Below are 15,047 nucleotides of genomic sequence, written 5' to 3'. Positions count from 1 at the left end.
GGTCATATAGGGGGGTATAAAGCATATATATATATATATATATATATATATATATATATATAGGAGGCAGATTGGCTAATAGGGGGGAAAATAAGGCATATCTAGAGGGGGCAGAGAGGCATATATGGGGTATTAGGCATACTGGGGGGGCAAAGTGGCATATCAGAGCAGCAGAGTGGCAAATAGAGGGTATAAGGCATATCAGGGGGACATAGTGGTATATACGGGGATATAACGCATATCTGGGATGCAGAGTGGCCTATAGGGGTATAAGGCATATTGGGAGGCACAGTGGCTTATAGGGGGGGTGTAAGGCATATCTGGGGTGCAGAGTGGCATATAGGGGTATAAGGCATATCGGGAGGCAGAGAGGAGCATATCAGGGACGTAAAGTGACAAGCCGTGGGGCAGATGTGCATAACTGGGGGCAGTTTGGCAAATAAAAGGAAATAAAACAAAAAATGCATTTTTCTCAATCATAGTTTTTATTAAATATGAAAAACATAGTTTACATGTGAATTAATATTTACTAATAAAACTTTTTTTCTTATAGGGTAGTCTTATATTCAGGCTTTTTCTTTTTTTCTAAACATATATGGTTTGATGGGGTATTAGCCTGCTTAAAATATGTCCCAACCTCTGCTGCTACCCGACACTCCCGTCTGGACCTCCGCCTGGACTTCCGCCGGGGCTTCTATGAAAGAGTATCAGCATGACGTGACCTTCCAGTGCTCAGTCATAGAAGCATTTTCTTTTTTTTTTTTTATTTTAAAACCCAATTGCATGGACATTTATTACAGTTAATGCTTTGTTTAATTAAAACTTATCTATGAACAAAAAATATTATCACACATACAGTTATATATAAATTTAAAAACATATCAGAAAATAAAAAGAAGTTACCATGATCTGGATGTTTTAGCAGTCAGCAAAAGAAACACCGCCCAACAATTTTGCAGGTATCGGTTAAAATCCATAATCCACAATCCAAAATAGCTTTAATGGAGAGAGTAGGAAAAAAGGATGAAACAGGAAAAAGTGAAGGGAAGATGAAAAAGGAGTGATGGAAAAAAGGATGACAAAGGCATGTACCCCCCTACCTATTGTCAGCATACTCATCTGGCTCCCATCTCAGCCTAAAGCAGCAGAAGCTCCCTATCAGATGAAAGGGAGAAAGTCTCCAACCAAGGAGTACAGATACGATAAAAAAATCTTTCAGTATCACTTTATTTTGTCAATTTAGGAACATGAAATAAATGTGCCCAACATACCACCACCTCAGGACAAGCCCACCGCATTTGCTTATATGTTCCTTTCTCCGATATCATTTACCACACTTGAGTGAGGCATTAGGAAACATATGGGCCAACCTGATTTGTTACCAGTGCCACTTAAATAATACCCACTTTATTCTGCTTTACCCCTGTCTTGACAGGGGTACACAATTTGGGATACACCTTATAAGACACACGTTTAAATATGATACCTGCATTTTGACACATATTGTTTCTCTCTTAAACAAGACCAACAACTCCACCTGGTGACCAATTGCGTAATCTACTGGGCTCTAGGAATTGTAGCGTGGAGAAAATACCGGTATTTAATAGAGTCTACAACAGAGTACCTTCAGCAAAATGCATTACATCAATAATGTTAAATGTATGTGTTTTAAAATACTTGCTCAAACCAGCACACCTGAGAACTATGTCTCAGGAAAGGAAACAAATTCTATAACAAAGTTGTTCCTATTATTAAACTAGTGTTGGGTAGTGAGAGGCATCTATGTGTTTCTCTGCTACAGCTTGAGGAGAGGGATTTGGTATGTCATATTAAGATTTTTTTATTGCATAGCAGGCAGCAAATATTGAGAATAAATGGTCATGTCCCAGTCCCACATTTCTGGGTAAATGAATTGTCCTTTGAAGCTACAAGAAACATATGCATAATTTCTATTACTTTAAGGGTGGTGGCTTTTTAGGACAGTTTCTAAAACTGTGGCTCGTGTACGGTCTGGAATACATATATCAAAACCATTAGGCTTTCAGTTGTGAAAAGTGTTTAATATGAGGAAGTTAGAAAGAATGTTTGGGAATGATTTACTGAACAAAATCACTGGGCAGAGTGGCAAATAAAAGGAAAATAAATAAAAAAAAAATCATTTTTCTCAATCATAGTTTTTATTAAATATGAAAAAATAGTTTACATGTGAATTAATATTTACTACTAAAACATTTTTCCTATAGGGTAGTCTTATATTCAGGCTTTTTCTAAATTAATATTCAAATTTTGGGGAGTCGTCTTATAATTGAGCAAATACAGTATTTTCTGTTTTTCTTTTGGAGACCTATTTGTTTGCCACATATTGTTTCTCCCTTAAACAAGACCAACAACTCCACCTGGTGACCAAATGTGTAATCTACTGTGGCTCTAGGAATTGTAGCGTGGAGAAAATATGTCCAGAGTATTTAGTACAGACTACAATAGAGTATGTGCAAATGTGCAAATCTTGCATAAGGGTCCCTGGGGTGGAGCATCTGGGGATCAGGTTGGGCCAATGCTCCAACTACAGAATTGTAGCAGACTGGATGCCCAAGCTAGGTTTGCAGGATCCACTTCAGGACTAAGATGAAGCCTACATCGGGGGGGCGTGGTTAGCCTGCCGACGAGAATGGCTGCTTAACTTGTGTGCTCCGTTCCACCCGCTCCTAAACTAGCTTAAAAACACCTTCTGCACCTGACATGGGCAGGAATAAAAAAGTGCCGGCGGACCCGGGTACTCCGGGGACTGCCAGCAGGGCTCCCGCGGCTTCGCTGAGGGAATATTTCCAGACTCCGGCCCTGCTACACTCTCAGCCGGAGGACTCCAACATGGCGCCGTCTCCCGCGTGCTCCCAGGCCTCGGATGAGTCCTCTTCACAGCAACCATTGAGTGGCTCCCCGGAACCTTCTTCCCGAGACTGGCGACGCATCTTCTCCACTTTACCTACCAAAGATGACTTCAGCCTTCTCGTGTCTGAGGTGAAACAGACTGTTCGTGCGGAGGTTACGGCCCTGCGCGCCGATATTACGCGCCTGGATGCCCGACTCTCGACCGCTGAGACCCGGACGCGAGACGTTGACCGCCAGCTTACGTCTTTTCAGCGATCCTGTACCTCTCGACTTACTCACCTGTTTTATCATCTGGAGGACCTTGAGAACCGGAGCCGTCGTTCCAACATCCGCGTGCGGGGTATGCCCGAGGGAGAACGCCCTGAGGACCTCCGTTGCCTTTTGGACAGGCTGTTCTCCATGATCCTGGGCTGGCCTGACGACCCCAACAGGCCACCTATTAAGTTTGATCGGGCTCACAGGGCCCTGCGATACGGTGGCGGCCCTGGGGATCCTCCGCGGGACATTATATGCTGCCTGCACAGCTTCGTCCAAAAGGAGGAGATTATGCAGAAAGCCAGGACCCAGCGATTCTGGTCATTTGACGGGCACCAGATTTCCCTCTTCCAGGACCTGTCCCGCTTCACGCTCCAGGCTCGCAGGGCTCTGCGGCCTGTCACGGCGGTCCTGCAGGAACGTGGGATCCCCTATAGATGGGGATATCCCTTTGCGCTGACGGTGCGCAGGGGCTCTGCTGCGGAGACGGTGCGGACTCCTGCGGATGTGCCTCCCTTCCTGCAGGCTCTGGGGCTGCCGGAGATCACCGTTGAGGACTGGCTCAGCTGGGACCCAGGACCTGGACCTCGCCGACCTGCCCCCGGGGTGAATGGACGCCGACAAGCTGGACCCCCCCGTCGAGCTGCGGTGGATGACGTTCCGGTTCAGCCTTAGGTGGGGTGCTCCGACTTCGCCGATGCATCTCCGTGGCCTGACGCCGAGTGCTGCTATGCTGCACCCGCATCGCTTATGGACGTCCTCGCTCTCTACGAGGCTTTCTCCAGGACTGACTGGGACTTACTCTCCATGCTGTGTTGTCCGCATGGCCCACGTGAGCCGTTATTTTTCTTTATTTTTGTTTATGTTTATGTTTATTTTTCTCTATTTTTGTTATTTTATTGTTTTATGTTGCACGCTGTCCGAGGCTACTGCGTTCTGCGGCGGTGTAGTGTACGGCTCCCCACTGGCAAGGGCTCCCCTTGTGGTTCTGCCTGCGTTTTGTGCTGGCACTATGTAATGTTGCGCCTGGCCTCTTTATCTAGGCGCTTTCTTGCTGTGCCTCCCGGCCTTATGCTACCTCTCTCTAGGTCTCCGCACTCATGTGCCTTTCTCCTGCATCGCCGTTATTTATTTTATTTATTTCATGTGTGTATGGGGTTTTTTTTTTTTTTTTTTTTTCTCTCCCCGATTGACTATACTATATCTGAACCCTGCTGAATAAAGAATCCCCGTATCACGCTCTTATGAGCCTCCCAGAGGACCGGGGGGGCCGTCTCCTGCCTATCATTCTCATCAAAGTATCTCTCCAACTCCAGCTTCGTCTGGGACACTAGAGCATCGTCAAGCAGGAAAGAGTCATTAAGTCGCCACGTCCACTCCCTAGGCCTGTACAAAGGTGAGTCCAAAGTCATGTAAACCGGTGAGTGGTCCGACCATGTCATCGGGAGAATGGAGCTAGTCCGTAAAAGGTCAAGATGGGACTGGGCAAGAAAAATGTAGTCTAGGCGGGAGTAACAGTTGTGTGGTGAGGAGTAAAACGTGTAGTCGCGATCAGTCGGGTGTAAGGAGCGCCAACAATCGACAAGGCGGAGGTTCGCCAAGGAGCCGCTTATAGAGCGCAACTGGCTCAGGGGAGAACAGCTGGATCCCGACGAGGTATCCACCTCGGGGAAGAGAGGGACATTTAAATCGCCACCCAGTATCAATACACCCTCGTGAAAGTCAGCAAGGGAGGTGAGAATGGAGCGCAAAGCAGCATGCTGACCCCTATTCGGGAGATAAACACTGGCAAAGGTAAACATGGCCTCCCCCAGCTGGCCCTTAACAAAGGTGTATCTACCCGACGCGTCTAGTAAAGTAGCTTTGAGGACGAAGGGGACCGATCGGGCAATCAAGACAGCCGTGCCCTTAGACTTGGCCTCTACATTGTTGCTAAAGTATCCCGTGGGAAAGCGCGAGTCCCTGAAAGTAGGTGCCTGGCCCTCCTTAAAGTGCGTTTCCTGCAGCAAGACTACAGACGCGTTATGGCATCGAAATTCCCTAAGTGCCCTAGAACGTTTCTCAGGGATATTCAGCCCCTTAGCGTTAACAGAGTAGACCGCCAGGGGGGCCGAACGGTAAGCCATGGCTGAAGGTAGTAAACTCAACGTCCCAGACAGAAAGGGCGAGAAAAGGAGGGTAGGGCGCAGGGGGGTGTGGAGGGAGGTCGGTAAGAAGGAGGGAAGGAAACCGCAGGAAAGGAGGGAGAGGGCAAAAGTAATGTGGGGTGAAAGTGTCAGTTACCAGCAGAACCTGTGACCCAGAGGGGGATGACAGGAACGGCAGAAAAAGGGGGAGTGACACCAGAGCCCCGTGGGGAAGTGAGAGTAGCAACCGAAGAAGAATGCGTCGCAACAATAACTAAGTTGCGAGCGGTATCTAGAAAAGAGCAGTACGGAACGGTCCGCCACCCGCCCTGTGATGTAAATAATATAGAGAAAACACCAAAAACAAGTAACAATCGGTCAGTGTAATGCGAAGTAAGGCAGTAGAGCCAAATGTGAAATAACAGGCAACCAATAAATGCCCCGACAGGAGAATCAGGCAATCAGGCATGGACAGTCAAGACCCCGCACCCGACGTCGGGGGACAGTGAGGATCCAAGGCAGCCAACCACAGTAGGACCACAAATATGCGCATATGTATAGATAGACGTAAATAATAAAAAAAAAAAAAAAAAAAAAAAAAATTAATTAAAAGGTAAAGCCCCCCCCCCCAGTCCCATGTTAGATATGCAGTGGTTCTTCTGTTTTCTAAGCACTGTCGGTCCAATATATGTTATTGTAAAGCGCGACATATATAGGGGAAAATGGAAGTGTGATCCCAACACACCATCCTACCTCATATGTGTACGGCTCCCCACTGGCAAGGGCTCCCCTTGTGGTTCTGCCTGCGTTTTGTGCTGGCACTATGTAATGTTGCGCCTGGCCTCTTTATCTAGGCGCTTTCTTGCTGTGCCTCCCGGCCTTATGCTACCTCTCTCTAGGTCTCCGCACTCATGTGCCTTTCTCCTGCATCGCCGTTATTTATTTTATTTATTTCATGTGTGTATGGGGTTTTTTTTTTTTTTTTTTTTTCTCTCCCCGATTGACTATACTATATCTGTATTTAATAGTGCGATCGGCACTATATAGTTCTGCAATCACGGGATAGCTGGTCTACATTTTTGCACCTGCACTACACACCGAAAATACACACAGAAGGTCTAACTCTTTTCTGTCTCCTCCAGCAGCAATATGGTTCACAGTCAAGAGCTTTGGTCAATGATAACTATGGCTTTTCACCTTGTAACCTATCTGCTATTCCTTCACATAAAGGACCTGGGTTTGATGCTGCACATGCATGTTGCCTTTCCTTTTTGGTTGTCTCTGGGATTTGTTATACATGATTTTCTATGGTTAAACATGCTATCATGGACAGTGATGTGGACATTAATTATTGATATCCTATCATCCTGCTTTGTCTCACGTAATTATACATTATTTTCTGCACGGCTCATGAAACAAGAGTAAAACAATACCATATGAGGTAGGATGGTGTGTTGGGATCACACTTCCATTTTCCCCTATATATGTCGCGCTTTACAATAACATATATTGGACCGACAGTGCTTAGAAAACAGAAGAACCACTGCATATCTAACATGGGACTGGGGGGGGGGGCTTTACCTTTTAATTAATTTTTTTTTTTTTTTTTTTTTTTTTTATTATTTACGTCTATCTATACATATGCGCATATTTGTGGTCCTACTGTGGTTGGCTGCCTTGGATCCTCACTGTCCCCCGACGTCGGGTGCGGGGTCTTGACTGTCCATGCCTGATTGCCTGATTCTCCTGTCGGGGCATTTATTGGTTGCCTGTTATTTCACATTTGGCTCTACTGCCTTACTTCGCATTACACTGACCGATTGTTACTTGTTTTTGGTGTTTTCTCTATATTATTTACATCACAGGGCGGGTGGCGGACCGTTCCGTACTGCTCTTTTCTAGATACCGCTCGCAACTTAGTTATTGTTGCGACGCATTCTTCTTCGGTTGCTACTCTCACTTCCCCACGGGGCTCTGGTGTCACTCCCCCTTTTTCTGCCGTTCCTGTCATCCCCCTCTGGGTCACAGGTTCTGCTGGTAACTGACACTTTCACCCCACATTACTTTTGCCCTCTCCCTCCTTTCCTGCGGTTTCCTTCCCTCCTTCTTACCGACCTCCCTCCACACCCCCCTGCGCCCTACCCTCCTTTTCTCGCCCTTTCTGTCTGGGACGTTGAGTTTACTACCTTCAGCCATGGCTTACCGTTCGGCCCCCCTGGCGGTCTACTCTGTTAACGCTAAGGGGCTGAATATCCCTGAGAAACGTTCTAGGGCACTTAGGGAATTTCGATGCCATAACGCGTCTGTAGTCTTGCTGCAGGAAACGCACTTTAAGGAGGGCCAGGCACCTACTTTCAGGGACTCGCGCTTTCCCACGGGATACTTTAGCAACAATGTAGAGGCCAAGTCTAAGGGCACGGCTGTCTTGATTGCCCGATCGGTCCCCTTCGTCCTCAAAGCTACTTTACTAGACGCGTCGGGTAGATACACCTTTGTTAAGGGCCAGCTGGGGGAGGCCATGTTTACCTTTGCCAGTGTTTATCTCCCGAATAGGGGTCAGCATGCTGCTTTGCGCTCCATTCTCACCTCCCTTGCTGACTTTCACGAGGGTGTATTGATACTGGGTGGCGATTTAAATGTCCCTCTCTTCCCCGAGGTGGATACCTCGTCGGGATCCAGCTGTTCTCCCCTGAGCCAGTTGCGCTCTATAAGCGGCTCCTTGGCGAACCTCCGCCTTGTCGATTGTTGGCGCTCCTTACACCCGACTGATCGCGACTACACGTTTTACTCCTCACCACACAACTGTTACTCCCGCCTAGACTACATTTTTCTTGCCCAGTCCCATCTTGACCTTTTACGGACTAGCTCCATTCTCCCGATGACATGGTCGGACCACTCACCGGTTTACATGACTTTGGACTCACCTTTGTACAGGCCTAGGGAGTGGACGTGGCGACTTAATGACTCTTTCCTGCTTGACGATGCTCTAGTGTCCCAGACGAAGCTGGAGTTGGAGAGATACTTTGATGAGAATGATAGGCAGGAGACGGCCCCCCCGGTCCTCTGGGAGGCTCATAAGAGCGTGATACGGGGATTCTTTATTCAGCAGGGTTCGCGGCGGAAGAAGGCTCGTTCTCGGGAGATTGACAGGCTTACTGAGCGCATTATGCACCTGGAGACTATTCATAAACAATCCCTGACGGACAACGATTATCATGAACTTGTGGCCCTACGGGGTCAACTTGGTGACTTATTGAATTCGCGGTATCGACGGGCCTCCCTGTACAGCCAGAAATTCTTTCAGGAACACGGCAACAAGTGCGGCAAACTGTTGGCCAAACTGATCAACCCCCTGAAAAGGGCCACTCACATCCACAAAATTCGCACGGCCGCGGGGGTCGTGTCGCCCTTCCCTTCTAAGATAGTGGAGGCGTTCCACGCCTACTACTCCTCCCTCTATGGTTTATGCCCAGGGGGGTCCCGGGTGGCCCCACATTCTGCGCGCGAGCGTCTTCACCAATACCTGACGCGCCATGTTAAACGTAGACTTACTCGGGAACAGGCGGCTGCGCTTGAGGAGCCTCTTTCTGTCGAGGAGCTGTCCCTGGCTTTACGGGCTACGCCAAAGGGGAAGTGTCCGGGTCCGGACGGCCTGCCTCTGGGTTATTATCACACCTTCTCGGATCTGTTGCTCCCTCGTCTGCTCTCGGCTGTGAACTCTCTTCGAGAGAGTCATCGCCTCGCCCCTCAGACCCTGGCGGCGACGATCACCATCATACCCAAAGAGGGCAAGGATCCCTGCTTACCTCAGAGTTATCGGCCCATATCTTTGCTGAACGCTGACCTGAAACTTTTTGCCAAGGCGCTGGCGCTACGGTTGGCACGGTTTCTTCCGCAATTGGTCCACCCGGACCAGGCGGGGTTTGTCCCTAGGAGGGAGGCTCGGGACAACACTGTCCGGCTTTTGAACATCATACACAGGGCGACTGCGGGCTCCCGTCAGGTTCTGTTCCTTTCCACCGACGCCGAGAAAGCTTTCGACAGGGTGGATTGGACGTTCCTACTCACTACGTTGCAATACCAGGGTTTGGGCCCCTTCATGTTGACGTGGATTAGGGCTCTGTACGCTGAGCCTACGGCCCGTGTTCGCGTTAACGGCGCTCTCTCCCCACCGGTACTTATTGGGAATGGCACGAGACAGGGCTGCCCCCTCTCCCCTCTGTTGTTTGCGCTGTCTCTCGAGCCCTTCCTGGAGGCTATACGCTCTAACCCTGATATCGTGGGGTTCGGGGTTGATGGAGTGCAGCACAAGGTTGCTGCCTATGCCGATGACCTCCTCTTTGTGGTTGAGAACCCCGTGGTCACGCTGCCCAACATATTGGCTGAATTTCGCTCCTATGGCGAACTCTCCAATCTCAAGATTAATTACTCCAAATCTGAGATTTTAAACGTATCTGTACCCCCGCAGCTTGTCCAGACGCTAACTACTAGTTTCCCCTTTCGGTGGTGCACTCAGAGGATGAAGTATCTGGGAATCTGGTTGACGCCTACTGTAGACGGGCTTTTTCGGGAGAACTTTCTCCCTCTCCTGTCGACGCTCTCGGCAGACCTTAAACGGTGGTCGCCCTTGTATATTTCTTGGGTGGGCCGAGTTAACGCAGTTAAAATGAACCTCCTTCCACGGGTGTTGTACCTATTCCAGACGCTCCCGATCCGGGTACCTCACGACTTCTTTGATGCCCTCCGCTCTGCTGTGACTCGCTTTATTTGGGGTAACGGGAGCCCCAGGCAGAGGTTCTCGCAGCTTACTCGACCCAAATCCACGGGTGGTCTTGCGTTGCCCGACTTTTACAAATACTATCAAGCCGCACACCTCTTGCGGGTCATTGAATGGAACATAGTGGGTCCGACCGCAAAGCCTTGGGTTGCTTTGGAGCTAGGAGAGTTGCGTAGCAGTGTGCTGCACGCAGTGTGGGGCCCTAGAGCCGGTTTGGGGGTGGGACGACACCCATTCCTCTCGCCTACTTTGGCAGTGTGGAGGGCCGCGGCGCTGGGAGCCCAGTTGACCACGTCGCCTTCGCCCCTGCTACCTCTGTGGGGCAATCCTGATTTCGCCCCGGGCCGTGATTGGGCGAGGTTGGAGTTCTTGGGGCTTCCCTCGCCGCTTCGGATTCGGGCTCTGCTGAGTGATGGTGGGGTTGTGCCGTTGGAGGCGCTGCGGCCGGGAGTTCCACTTACCTGGACGGAGCGCTTCACATATCACCAGGTTGTGCATTACATCTCCTCACTTCCTACTTACCGTGGCTTACATAGGGACCTGACGATTTTTGAGGGATGGTGCGTTGGGGAGCGTCCTCCTGCGAGGGCTATCTCATCGCTTTATTCCCTCTTGCTCAATATTCCCCTTCCCCCGAGGCCTTCTTTCTGTGAGACATGGGAGACCGTATGCGACACACGACTCTCTGACGCGGACTGGGAGAAAATTTTTATTTTTACACACAAGAGTTCTAAAGCTACTAAAACACAAGAGACGAATTACAAGCTCTTGACGCATTGGTATCGTACGCCCCAGAGGCTACACTCTATGTTTCCACATACTTCTGACAGCTGCTGGCGGTGTGGCGTGGGCGTGGGCACCATGCTGCATATCTGGTGGGACTGCCCCGGGATACAGGGGTTCTGGGAGGAGATCCACCGGGTACTCTCGGAGCTCTCTGATTCCCCTCCGCCTTTTCAGCCTCTCCATATGTTGCTGCATCACACCTCGCTCCCTGTCTCCAGATATAAAAAGTCTGTGGTCCGCCATCTCCTTGATGCGGCCAAGAGTCTCATCCCCTTACACTGGAAGAGCACGTGCCCTCCGACCGTCCGGGAGTGGGAGGCCAGGGTTGAGGGGATCAGGGTGCTGGAGGACCTCTCTGCCACATCTGCGCGGCAACGAGAGATGTATACATCGACTTGGTATTACTGGTTGTCCTATCTGTCCCGACGCGTCTCGTAGGCTCTGTGGCCTGGTATTCCCCGCCTGGCAACTGTTTTGCTGTCCGTTGCTCGCCTCCGCTGGGGCTTTCTGTGCTTGGAGCCGGGCCCTGCTTGGCCCTGCTCTGTACTCTGTACTTTTTACTGTACTCATCTTGTTGTTACTGTTATTTTGACGCTCTTTTATGGCTCAATTGCTTGTATGATGTCATGCGTATTCTCGATTGTCCCTCCCCCACCCCCGTCCTCCCCTTCTTTCTTTCTGTATCCCTACCCCCTTTTCCCTTCCCATGGAAAATGTTGAAAATCTTAATAAACATTGGATTTTGAAAAAAAAAAGATGAAGCCTACATCAGCCGCAGGTGCTGGGCATTAAAATCCTCTGGAGCCTGACAATCAGGGAGACAAAACTATCATGTCCTCCCAGGGCAAGGAGAGGGCCTGAATAAGATCCCAGAGCCAAGTGTGGCAAACTTGCCTTAGAGTAGTATTGACCTCATTAAGTTCAGAATTCTCTTTACAGACTTCCGACAGGGCTTGCATTTCACGTTGTAGTTTATAATCTCCTGCAGCTTTGTTTTTTCCAGATGCTCGACTGCAAGTGTTAAATTCACACTTCTATTTGCAAAGAGAAGGCTGAGTACTTCATCTTTACCTGTTGTGCGGAGTTCAGAAAGCCTGTTCTAAGATCTGCTACTATGCACTGCAGACATTCTATCACGTGTGCTTTGTGTGGTATTTCAAAATCATCCATTTCTTTCTGTGAAGCAGAGTTTTCTCCCTCCAGGTTTAGGTGCAGTGTCTCCTGCAATTCTGATGCTTGAGTTTTAACCTGGATCAGTTAATTTTCTTTCAGCAAAAACTTATCAGTCAGTTTCTTGTACTAGCTGATCTATTTCCCGAACACACATTTAGATTGTTCAATGCCACAATGGTTCAGCACATCACTGGACATAGCTTTCACTTTTCCTGAGTCTGTTGGTAGTTGGTTGTTTTTTTCACTGACCGGGCCTCATGTTCTCTTTGATAATATTTAACTCCCTTAATAGTCTCACATTCTCTCAATTTGATAGTGGTCTCATACATTTCTTTGTTTGAGAACAGTGTTTTCATTCTCCAATTTGTGCATCTCCTATTGAAGCTGGATAACCGCCTGGGAAAGACTATTTTTAGCAACTGCAAAGTCTCTTTTGTCCCCATGTACAACACAACTACAAGCCATATTTAACAAGCCTAATATCTTGTCTGCAGCAGTTATCTGTTACTTTTTTCAGCTACCAGTTCAAATCAGACACTTTCCCCTAGTTCAGCCACTTTAAGGATTCATTCCTTCCTTTAACTCCTGTGCCTCCATACAGGATCCTGCACACTTTATATAGGCCTCTTGTACAGGTATCAATGGTTCCACATATCCACTATATGTACAGTAGGTTGGCTGGGGACTAAAGCATTGAAAGGACATTTTGCTTTGCTGTCACGCTATGCAGCAGAGGTCTTGGGCTACAAGCCCTTCTAGCACACCCAGTGCTCTCCACCACAGCTTAGTATCCACAGGCTACAGGCCTCATGTTTTAGAGCTTCTGGATCCACTGCAGACCTACCCCAGGGACCCATCCACAAGTTTTGCACATCATCTGTGCACAGAACCTCTCCCTGGGGCTATACGGTATCATGGGGACTTAGACCCTTCAGCAAAACATCTAACATGTTCACTAAGAGAAAAAAACTTGATATATTCCTCAAACCAGCACACCCGACAACTACCGTATTTGCTTGATTATTAGACGAGGTTTTTTCCAGAGCAAATGCTCAAATAGGTCTGACTATGAGACTAAGATCCAGATCCCCCGCAGCGATGCAGGGGACCTGGATCCTCCTGTGTTATGCCCCCCCCAACTTACCAGTGCTTCTGAGTCCCCGGTGCTTAGTCCGGGCAGCGTGTAGAGCTCTACGCGATTCGCATAGAGCTCTACACGCTGCCCGGACTAAGCACCAGGGACTCAGATGCAGGGGACCTGGATCCTCCTGTGTTATGCGGTAAGCAACTTACCGGTGCTTCTGAGTCCCCGGTGCTTAGTCCGGGCAGCGTGAAGAGCTCTACCCGATTTGCGTAGACAACTTCTGCTCAGTTGTCTACGCGAATCACGTAGAGCTCTACGCGTTGCCCGGGCTAAGCACCGGGGACTTAGAAGCACTGGTAAGTTTGGAGGAGGGAGGGAGAGGGAGTGTTAAATGGGGGGCATAAGGCATTTCTGGAGGCAGAGTGCTCTGTGAAATGCCTTTTAACCCCCTTAATGCCACTCTGCCTCCAGAAATGCCTTTTAACCCTATATATGCCACTCTGCCTCCTGAAATGCCTTATACCTCCCGCACAGGGCGCCACACTCCAGGGGGCGCCGCCGCGGGGTCCGCCGCCGCGGGTTCCGCCGCCACCGTAGCATACCGCTGCTGCCAGTAGCGTACCTAGTGGGGGGGGGCGTCCGCACCGGGTGCCGCTCATCAGGGGGGCACCCGGCACCCCTCCAGAGACGGACAGTAATGTCTGCCGCTGCAGGAGCAGGCTCGCAAGGGAGCGGTATCGGAGGTCTTTAACAGACCTCTGGCTCCCTTGAGTGATTTTAGGCCGGTTCAAGGATCTCCCTTGAACCCGGCTTAAAATCACTCAAGGGAGTCGGAGGTCTGTTAAAGACCTCCGATACCGCTCCCTTGCGAGCCTGCTCCTGCAGCGGCGGACATTACTGTCCGTCTCTGGAGGGGTGCCGGGTGCCCCCCTGATGAGCGGCACCCCGCGGCAACAGCTGCTGTGTGGATTGGTAAATGTGGATTGGTATATATGTGTGGATTAGTGTATATGTGTGGATTGGTATACGTGTGGATTGGTATACATGTGGATTGGTATACGTGTGGATTGGTATGTGTATGGATTAGTATATGTGTGGATTAGTGTATGCGTGTGGATTGGTATGCGTGTGGATTGGTATGCGTGTGGATTGGTATGCGTGTGGATTGGTATATGTGTGGATTGGTATATGTGTGGATTAGTATATGTGTGGATTGGTAAGTGTGTGAGAGTGATGGGTGTTATGCTGTACCATTTCCAATGTCTTTTTCATGATCTAATTATGCTCTAAAAGTACATCATAACTCCCATCACTCTATACTGTTCCATACAGTGGCAGAGCTGGGAGGCAGAGGCCTTGCACCTCCACCGCAGGACTCCTGAAAGGTAAGTGAACTTCAAAGAGGGAAAGGGTAGATAGTTAGATGGGGGTAGATAGGGAGAAGGGAGTGAGACAGGGGAAAGGGGGTAGATAGGGAGAAGGGAGTGAGAAGGGGTAGATAGGGCAGAAGGGAGTGAGAAGGGATAGATAGGGCAATCATACTCCTATCATGCCAAGTCTGCGAGTACATCCTGGAATCTGGGTATGCCTGGGCATGATAGGAATGTGATTGCTGTTAATTATATATATATATATATATATATATATATATATCCTGGAATCTGGGTATGCCTGGGCATGATAGGAATGTGATTGCTGTTAATTATATATATATATATATATATATATATATATATATATAATATTGTTATTTAATTGTTTTGTCCTATTTTGGTGTGTTACTTACTTTAAATAAAAGTGTTAGATTTTTTTATGGTGTGGGAGGGGTCATATTCGGTTTTGGCCAGGTAAATGCTGCACTTTCGGTTTCAGTCCAGAATTCATTTCGGTGCATCCCTACTACTAAGCCAGACAATGAAGTGGTAGGCCTACACCACATCAATGTTTGGCGTAGTAT

The sequence above is a fragment of the Spea bombifrons genome, chromosome 3 (assembly GCF_027358695.1).
Source record: "Spea bombifrons isolate aSpeBom1 chromosome 3, aSpeBom1.2.pri, whole genome shotgun sequence".
Lineage (NCBI taxonomy): Eukaryota > Metazoa > Chordata > Amphibia > Anura > Pelobatidae > Spea > Spea bombifrons.
This window is presented reverse-complemented; position numbering follows the sequence as displayed.